The following is a 10,000-nucleotide window of genomic DNA, read 5'->3' on the forward strand; positions in this document are numbered from 1 at the left end:
AAGAAAGAGCAGAAGGAAGTTTCCCGGACGGTCGATCGAGAATAAAATATTTACGACATGGAAACAACATTAATTTTGAACCGTGAATATAGAATATAAAAAGTTACGATCAGCGACAAACATTTTGGGAGATTTTTGCTACGTTCAAGTAAATTGCAAAATCGAAAGTGACATGGCCGGAATTCAGCGGGCGCCGTGATTAAGTTACCGCTGCATGTTTACACGCCAAACAGTGAAGCATCTGTGTCAAATGATGGCAAGATACCGGGTTTTTGTAAGTTTCTTTTTCTGTCAAGTGTTATAAAGTTTGACAATGAAATGAGCGAAGTCAAAACAAAGATCACAATCGCCCAACTCTTATTTATGCAAAGTCAAAATTTACTCTCCAAGACGCGTACGACGTTATTTATCACCAGGTAATTCCATCATTTTGGAAATAGCAGCTACTTTATTATTCATCTGCGTCACAAGTTTTCACTGATTTTGGGGCTCATTTTGTTGAAACTCAAGCACGCTTCCAACAGGTCTGTGAACCCTTCCTGCTTACAGAGCAATACTAAAAAACTTCTGCCATATCACATTTCAACCTTAAGCTCGAAAATTCAATACACAACATGATATCATAATTCACAAAGGCAGAAAATACCACAGAATCCCTTTCCAGCGAAAATTTTATTGAAACAAACAACATATTTGCTCTTAGAGGCGAAAACCTCTTCCTATGAAGACAAGAAACTCAATTGTGTCAAATTACCATGTACTTCAGGTAAATACTGCTGACTTTGATTTCGTCTCGACGGGCGATAGATTGTTGTCGAAGTCCAGTACTCGTCGCTTTTGAGATTCATGCCTAGTTTATCCAACTGATTTTCTATTATTGAGCTCCATAAGGGTATATTTTGTTTAAGGATCCACTAAAACGCCATTCGCGTTGCATGACTTTCGACGCCATTGCAGACTAAGTTAGTGATTCTACTGTGTTCACCAGAGAAATCTACGCAGTTCCACTACCCTCTCGATCCTAAGAAAATACGCGCAGAAGGCTCTATGCACAAAGACACCACTCACCAGGGGAGTAACAGGCAAGACTTTTACCGACACGGAAAAAAATACTAAAACGGAAATCTACCTATTTTCCGACTGGGTTTCCCATAGGGCAACCCAGTAAATATGTATAATAATTAGATTTCAAGTTATTCCCCTGGGTCTCACGACGTGACTGCATTGCGTCGTGTCGTCCAATCACAGCGACGCCTTCTTCCTGTTGACAAGCCGGAAAGCGTTGAAAGATGGGAGAATGAAAGCCGTAGTGAACAAACGTTTGTGCATTAGTTAATAGGACTTTGTACGTAGAAGGCTGTTCGCTATCGTAACTGTATTTATCAAGCCTTCAAGGAATTAACATTAATTATGCAAATAAAACTTTTTCCTGTAGTTTGTCAACCACAAATTCTTTTATTCCCCTGGGTCTCCCGACACGACTGTTTTCTCTCAGATGCTAATAATTAAATTTCACCGGCTTCATTAATTGCAACCACAAAATATTCGAAGCACAATATCCTACGAAAACAAAGTTTATTTGTATATTTGCACGTTAATTCCTTGAAAGCTTGAGGCAATGCACTCAGGTCGGGAGACCCAGGGGAATAAAAGAATTTGCGGTTGACAAACTACGGGAAAAAGGTTTTATTTGCATAATTAAAGTTAATTACTTGAAGGCTTGATAAATCATCCACTAAACTCGGAAATAAGGAAAGCATTATCAGTGTCTTAGCTGGAAAGTCATCTATCAATCAGAGACTTGTATGATCGCACAAGGCCGTCACTAATTAGTCCTCGTGTCTTCAGATCAAATTTAGCTCACTCCTTATTCGTCATCTTTTGCCGAGCAAAATGGAAAAAATTACTAAAAGAAAATCCGGACTGGATTTCGATTTCTTGGATCTAATCGGAGAAAATTTTTTCTCTGCAAATTCAACAAATGCGTCGCTGTGAAACACAGCTCAACGCAATGTCATTCGTATTTGCCCGTGCTGTATTCTGTGGGGGGCACAATTCGGAGTCTCAAAATCGACCAGTTTCCCCCAAAATCTCAGTTCATTCTGCATTAGAACTGAGTGCTGTCGAACGCAATTACTCGTAGAAATTTAGCATTGCAGAGGCCCACTAGTTTATCAGTTCATACCGTCATGTGTCACCCTCTCTAAATAAAGTTGATTGATTGATTGAACCGAAGCCATTTGTTTGTTCAAGCTCAGAACACTACTATGATTGAGTACCATTAAGGAAAACGTAGTTAATTATGCGGCTAACAATGTGCAGTCTATTTTGGCTCACCAGGATGGTTGATTGCCAATACTTCTCTAATCTTTGTTTACTCTTTTATTTGAAATTTCTATTCCTTTAAAGTGATCCTTATTTTCTTCCCTTAATTAATCATGTGTGTATGTTCATGTTGTCCTTACAGGAGTACCCAACGACACAATTTTTAGAATTGACCTGTTAGTAACCAAAACGCTTGCTTAGTGGTCGAGAAGACGTTTTTGATTAATATTTAACTTCCGTGGGAAAAAAATATGCATTCTTCACGGCCAGCAAGCTATGAATGTACTACTGAAAAGATGCCAGCCAGGATTCATGTTCATCATCGTTTTCCCAGCCAGAAAACGGATTCTATATCAATTTTCCCAGCACTTTTTATGGTTCCCCGGCTTTTCCCAGCCAGGGTATTGTTTCCAACTTTAATGATCAAAGAACATGACAGATGGCCGTGCGAAACATGGATTGTGAACGTTATTCAATGACTTCACGCTAACATAGTTTACTTACCTATAGTTGAGCGTGCTTAACTACTTGATGTAAAATGCAACTTCAACTAAATTTCATTTTTCAATACTCCAATGAAATCCGTCAGAATCAAAACCGTACAATGAAAACTAAAAAAAATGAACGTAGCGGAGAGAATCGTGAAGTAAGTGTTGTGAAGTGAAAAAATAATTACATATGTAAATTGCTAACAACTTTTCCTCAAACACAACTGAGAAACGGACACAGGGCTAACAAATGGCAATTATTATTTCACACTGTCAATTTGCATATTACAAGTTTATCTCAAATTCTCCCACGATAGTCTCAAAAACATTCAGTTACATGTCAGGGATTCGACTTCTAATTGATGAACGAAACTGAATCAGAATACAAACTGCAATTATTGTGTCTGTCACTGGAGGTGTGGTCGTCAAGACCGGATGCAAGCAGGGCTCACAATAGTTGGCGTCGCCAACCACGGCAACAAGGACAAAATAGTTAGGCAATTTGTACACTGCAGTCCTGCATCTCGTATTATCCGGCAATGTCTAGTTAAAGAGCATTTCGACCTCTAATTGATGAACGAAACTGAATAATACAAATCGCAATTATTGTGTCTCTCACTGGAGGTGTGGTCGTCAAGACCGGATGCAAGCAGGGCTCACATTAGTTGGCGTCGACAACCACGGCAACAAGGACAAAATAGTTAGGCAATTTGTACACTGCAGTCCTGCATCTCGTATTATCCGGCAATGTCTAAGAAAACAGCATTTCGACCTCTAATTGATGAACGAAACTGAATAATACAAATCGCAATTATTGTGTCTCTCACTGGATGTGTGGTCGTCAGGACCTGATGCAAGCAGGGCTCACATTAGTTGGCGTCGGCAACCACGGCAACAAGGACAAAATAATTAGGCAATTTGTACATTGCAGTCCTGCATCTCGAATTCTCTGGCAATGTCTAAAAAATGTCTAATAAAAAATAAGAACGTCTAATTTTGGAGCTTTAGACTGAAATTTGTTATATCTTCTTAATACGGACGTGACCAGGAAACCTATCAAAGTGCTTGCTTATCAAGTTGCTTGTCACATAATTTGCGCGACTTGCTCTGATGCCACGTGCAAGATGTCGCGCCAACCAACTCTGGCTAAATTTGGCTTCAAACCTTAAGCATTGAGAATGAACAACCTGAGAAAATTTCTTAAAATTTCGGTTAATCTTACCTTCAACGTTCTTATAAGAAAGGTTTTTATAAAAAATTAGAGTTTATCAATAGTAATTGTTATATACGCTGATTAATCACTACAAACGTCATCCCATCTTGCTGTGACATCTTGGATAGCGGCCAAGACACATAAAACCTGCAAACAAAACATCTAACAGCTCAAAATATAAGATTGATGCTACAGTCCTGGTAATAAGTCTTCCCAAAACCTTCGATTATTTTGATAAGCGGTGTAGGTGCTGATGTCGAAAACCGTGGGGATTGTCAATAAACAATTTACAGAACTGTGGATTGTTCTGCAGATCCATGTCGAGAAGAATTGAGGAATTTTTCATGCTTTAATTGACCAGTGTAACTCACACTAAAAGTGTGACATTTCTTTGAACGTTTCTGGAAACGTCTGTCTGCGACAGTCCAATTCACAATTTGCAACATACACTGTTTGTTTAACCTGACAAAAAACCGTTTTTTGTTAGATGCAAGTGCACCGTTCTACAGTGAAGGTTCTTCGGAAATATATTTCCTTCATTTATCTCTTCGTTTCGCTCATTTACAGCTAATGCCTAATTATTGAGGGTAGCCAGAAGTGCACAGAGACATCTCCGTGATAATTCATCTTCGTTAGTCTTCATTCAAGGGATCGTTTAGCCATCACAAGCGTTTGTCTTACAGATCTTCCTCTCCTGTATGTGACAACGGGGTTATTTTAACTCATTATTCCCCAGAACAGCGGTTAAATTCTCCATTGAGTGATGGGTAGTGATTCGATCAAACCAGGAACCAGGAGTAAATGTAGTTATGTAGCACACTGACCGTCCGGCAATGGAACAAGCAAGCAATTTGCGGCTACCACTCGCTGAGCGACCTGAAAAAGCATTCTTTAAACACGGCCACAACGTTTTAAAATTGAAACCATCCCTTTGTCTCAATCACCGACTGTGCATTCAAACAAACAAAACCTTTCCTTCCGAGGTTATTTTGGATGCGAGATGTTTCTTGAAGTGCACTCTGGTCAGTTTCATTGCTGACAGTTTTAATTAATTTTTATTTTCCGACTGCAAAATCAATCAGAGCGGTACCCTGGGAGAAGAGAAATTTTTGCACTTGATTTTTTCCCAAGAAAGTTCAGCAAACAGCCGGCGAGCGAGAGAAGCGCTGACGATGACAATAAAAGTAACCTCTTTCGGACTCTACTTCCAAAAACACAAACAAGCTTTTTCTGTTTTTTGAAATCACTTTTTTTTTTCGAGGGGAAGTAGGTAGGGGTGCATGCTGTGAATATTATCAGACCTTATCACATGCGTTTTGCATGCAATAAGAACAGAACTTATCCTCCTACATGTTCAACGATACAGTTGAGCATACTCAGAGGATCGAGCCAAAATGCAGTATTCACCTGAGCATGTTCAAATAAATATCAAGGAAGAAATAAACACCATCCCTGGCAAACGAGTAAGAGTAATTGGTATGTGTTTTTATGGCGCCGGACAGGACCTTGTCAGGGGAAAGACGAACAAGTTGGAACGAAATCCTCGCAATTTCTGAGATTCAAAGTGTATTGAGGTGAAACAGGGCGATTAAGTCAGAGCAACACTTAATGCCAGTAACTCCCTCCTGCTCGCGCCACTAATGGATAGCAACACTGTCTCGGATACCAAATGGTAATAAACGATTAACACATTTTAGATATTCCGACACATGGTTCAAATTCACCTACAACGAGACTTGTGCATTGATGGATTTTTGTTCCATTCTATATTAGCTACGTATTGGAAGAGTAGAAATGCCGTCGAGGGGATTCCAGAAAACCCGCAAAGGCACATAAGATACAAATTTAGTGCATGGTGAAGGCAACAGATGTCCACCGCGTAGAAGAGAAATTGAACTGTTATATTGTTACACAGAGTAGAGCGGTTTTCAATTGAGTGTCGAAAGTAATTAGGTTTATAATTACTTCACTCAGTGATTGGTTCAAAGTTCTCGCGCCATTTTTTCAACCAATCAGAAGTGAAACCAAAACCAATCGTGGCTCGCGCGTGCACATTTTCCCGCGCTTTGTGTCGGCTACGTGTAATTACTTCGAGTTTTGATTGGTTTGCTGGATTGTCTCCGTCCTTTTTGATTGGCCAAAGTAATTACTCTGGTTTTGGTTTTACGACACTCAATTGAAAATCGCTCTAGCTAAATATATTTAAAGGTAGAACGGAATTTCACGCCGAATTTTTTAATTCTTAAATCTTCCTATTGGGCTAAGACCTTCTCTACCCTAAAAAAACTACTAAAAACAAACAACTTTGATTTTAACTATTATCTGCACACGAAGATGATTAAGGGTTTTTCCAGGACCGAGTGAACGCCCTTTTGAGCAGATGAAGTACTAAGTTTTATATGAGGCGCATGCGGGAAATAATTCAAGGGGCAGAATTTCTTTCTTCCTTCTTTACCGTCAAAAAGTGCGAAGACACAAGGGACTCTTTGTCCCTGGTTGTGATTTTCATTGAAGAAATGTACTGCTTTTAATTTTGCCGCAACGTAAAATCCAAAAATCTTAGACTGTTGACACTCACGAACAGATATTTTTGCGTTGAATGTCCCTCATTGCGTTCTAGTTTATTTTTCAATCCGACAATTTAATTAGTCAGATTTCATTCGATTATATTTTTTGGGGAAGATGGGTTTTGGCCAGGCTTTGCGAATTCCTGACACTGGCACAGTCAGTGCTGTAAAGTTTAAGAGAGAAATCATATGTCTTGCAAAATATCCCTTAAAACAAATCTAATCTTCCCCGAATGACTGCAAAGTTTGTGCAGTCATCAAATCATGACAAAGATCAACCAGATCACGTACATAGGAAATGTGTCGCTGTCTAACGGAATGAGCTGTACAATTAAACTTTTTTTTAAACCTAAATACCCGAAAAGAAGTCGCGGGCCCCGTGACTTTTTATGCGGTATCGCTATAACACCTCGGTCTCCTAGCTGTTTTAAAATAACTTCATAGAGAATTGGAACGTGCCAGCTAATGCCAGGCAATGGTTTTTAAATACCCCTGTAGAGACTGGATTGTCGCCATCAGCACTAATGCTAGGTCAACCAAATTGCAATACAATGATTAGTCATAGCACCGTGTTAAAACACTGAAAACATATATAAAACTTTGTTTAATTCATCATACCTTCGTCCTGTCTGTGAGCAGGGTTTGACAGTTTCCAGAAAAGTTTGAAGGCGTCTCAAGGTGCTGGCATGGGAAATAACGCAGAAACTGAATAAAACTCTCCAGTCGTCCGTTTCACGAACATTCCAGATTGTATTTTTTTTTCTTCAACCACTATTTTTTTCAGTCGGGTAACCATAAAGCAAATTAATCACGTTGAAGTGGATGCTACTTTTCAATATCTTATTTATTTACTTTTCTTTCACGTAATGAACTGAATCATAACCTGTGAACGAAATAAAGTCATCAGTGCCAAAAGCGGTCGGGCTGCACTATGGCCCTATGGAATAACTACCGTTGGAAATTTGCGTCATTGTGGATTTGGATGGCCGACAAAACTATCGTCTACCCGCTGGCTGACTTAAAATAAGTAGCTGACGGAAATTTAGGACATCGAGATACTTGTATCTCCAGATGAATTTGAATTACAGCTGTAACACATGGGTGTGCCGACTGATTACAAATACACGCAGCTCTCGTCCTTTCGGACTTTGTATTTTACAACCTATATAAGCTAAAATTTATAGTACTTAATCAAAAGGGCTGGCTAATTTAAAATATCTAGCTCATTTAAAATATCATACTGAATGATTACTACAGCATATCCACAGGGTTTTGCAACGCCAATTTAGAAACCTTCCAAAACACGTCTACAACCAGGGTTATCGCAGGATAATTAACTTTCGAGCTTTTTTTTTATTAGCGTTTGATTCTGACATTTAACGTAACATTTGCTTACCTCTGGATTGTTCGCCACAGTAGACTGTTTGGAAAATACGTCCAACTAACACCGCCTAATGTCCTTGGCTTTTTGGGGCTACAATGTTTTTAACAAAAAAGGCGTGAAAGTACAAAGTTCTATATTTTACAGGACCTCGTAGCGCGAGTTATGCTTTGCGGTATCGCACAGACAAATTAATACTTTCTTGCTAATGGAAATCTTGAGACATCAAAGTTCGGTGTGACGGCAGGCGTTAACATGTGTGAAATCTGGTTGCCGGGACAACTCATGACGTCCATTGTTAGATAATATCTTCCCAGCAAGAAAAAGACGTTTTACAAATTCCCAGCGAGTTAAATATAAAAGGTTTGACTTCCCAGCCAGCTCGATTTTTGCTTGCAGAGCGATTTTTTTGTCGAGCGGTTCCGTTGTGTACTCCTGTCCTTATCAACTACCTTGCCGAGAGCTTAAAGTTTTCTCAAGGTATCAGAAGCCCAGACATATCTAGGTAATGTTCATGTATTTTTCACCAGAAATCGCTATGCGTTTGGACCCATAGGAAATATTGGTTGTTTGATCGCATAACTCGGCGATGGAATGTTAATTCTCGTGGAATAAACTGGAACGTCCGACTCTGGACCGTAATTTTGCGATTGAAGTATTTATGTAACTTTGTGTTCTCGAAACACATCTTGACTACACATAATTTACGTATATTATATTATATTATATTATATTAAATGTATTCACTCATTAATGTATATTATTCACTCATTAGTGTATATTAAATGTATTCACTCAGGGTCTTTAAATAACTGAGGAGAAAGTGCTGCATTTGTAATTACATCTGCAAATCTACTCTCTAGTCCTCTCGAATAAGGACGATAAGCCGGAGGTCCCGTCTCACAACCCGTCAATGTTCATAATCCTGTGGGACGTGAAAGAACACGCACACTTGTCGTAAAGAGTAGGGCATGTAGTTCCCGGTGTTGTGGTCTGTCTTCTGTGGTGTATCATGGTTGGGAGGGTAAATGCTCGGAGATATTAGCTACACCAAGCTACTATAAAAATCCGAGGGTAAATAAAGATATATTATATGATATGTTATGATTTAGGGACTGTGCAATAATTATCAGGAGGGGGGCCTTAAGTTAAAATAATGGAAAGGATGGGGGGGGGCACTACATTAGATTTCTCAAGTAAGTTGAGGGGGGGGTCTTTGTCAGTCCAGGATTGTTATCAATTTTGATAACCGTGTTACGTCACAACATGGCGGCCGTTGCAGAAATCGGAGGATTCTGTATACACTTCACTTTATTCGTTTTTTGTTCGGAACTAGTTGGGTTATCTACCCAAAATTCTATTCGATATGGACAACAAAGGAACATTCTTCGCCTTTGTAAAAGATGGCGGTGGCAGAGCGGGTTGAACGGTTGGAAATGTTAACTGTAAAGTGGGACAGTGCATGAAATTTGATCCCAAAGTCAGGTACGTTTTCCACTTTGTCGTTAGATTAAAGGCACTTGTAGATTTTTCCAGCATTTGCAAAAAAAATGTCGATATCTTCAAGTCTTTTACTTGACTTTTCACGTGTTTTTGCTGTTGTGCACGATCTATTAAAAATGTGCAAGGGGGTATTTTGATTTGCGATGTGCTGTTAATAATGGCGCCCATATTTGATTGATTTACTCCTACAAACCTAGGCGTTGAGATGGCGGATGCTGATGCCCACAGGAAAAAAAAAATGGAAAACTTGTGTAGATTTTGTGGCTCTACAGCGTTGAAAAAGACTGAAAGGCCTAAAAGTAAATTCAAGGATGATTTTGAACGATATTTTGGTATCAATTCTGAAAAGTGCAGTGGAAGGCTTAACGCTTTAGTGACACAAGAACAATGCCTGTCAAAAAAGTGATGGCCGTTGATCCCCTGCAAACTGTAACAAAACACAACTTTAGTTCCATTATCTTTGGATCCAACCTGGTTATGCATTCAACTGCACGCAGCAGAATGGCAGTGGATATTTATGGAA

This window comes from Montipora capricornis, chromosome 2 (assembly GCF_036669925.1).
Source record: "Montipora capricornis isolate CH-2021 chromosome 2, ASM3666992v2, whole genome shotgun sequence".
NCBI classification, from domain to species: Eukaryota; Metazoa; Cnidaria; class Anthozoa; order Scleractinia; family Acroporidae; genus Montipora; species Montipora capricornis.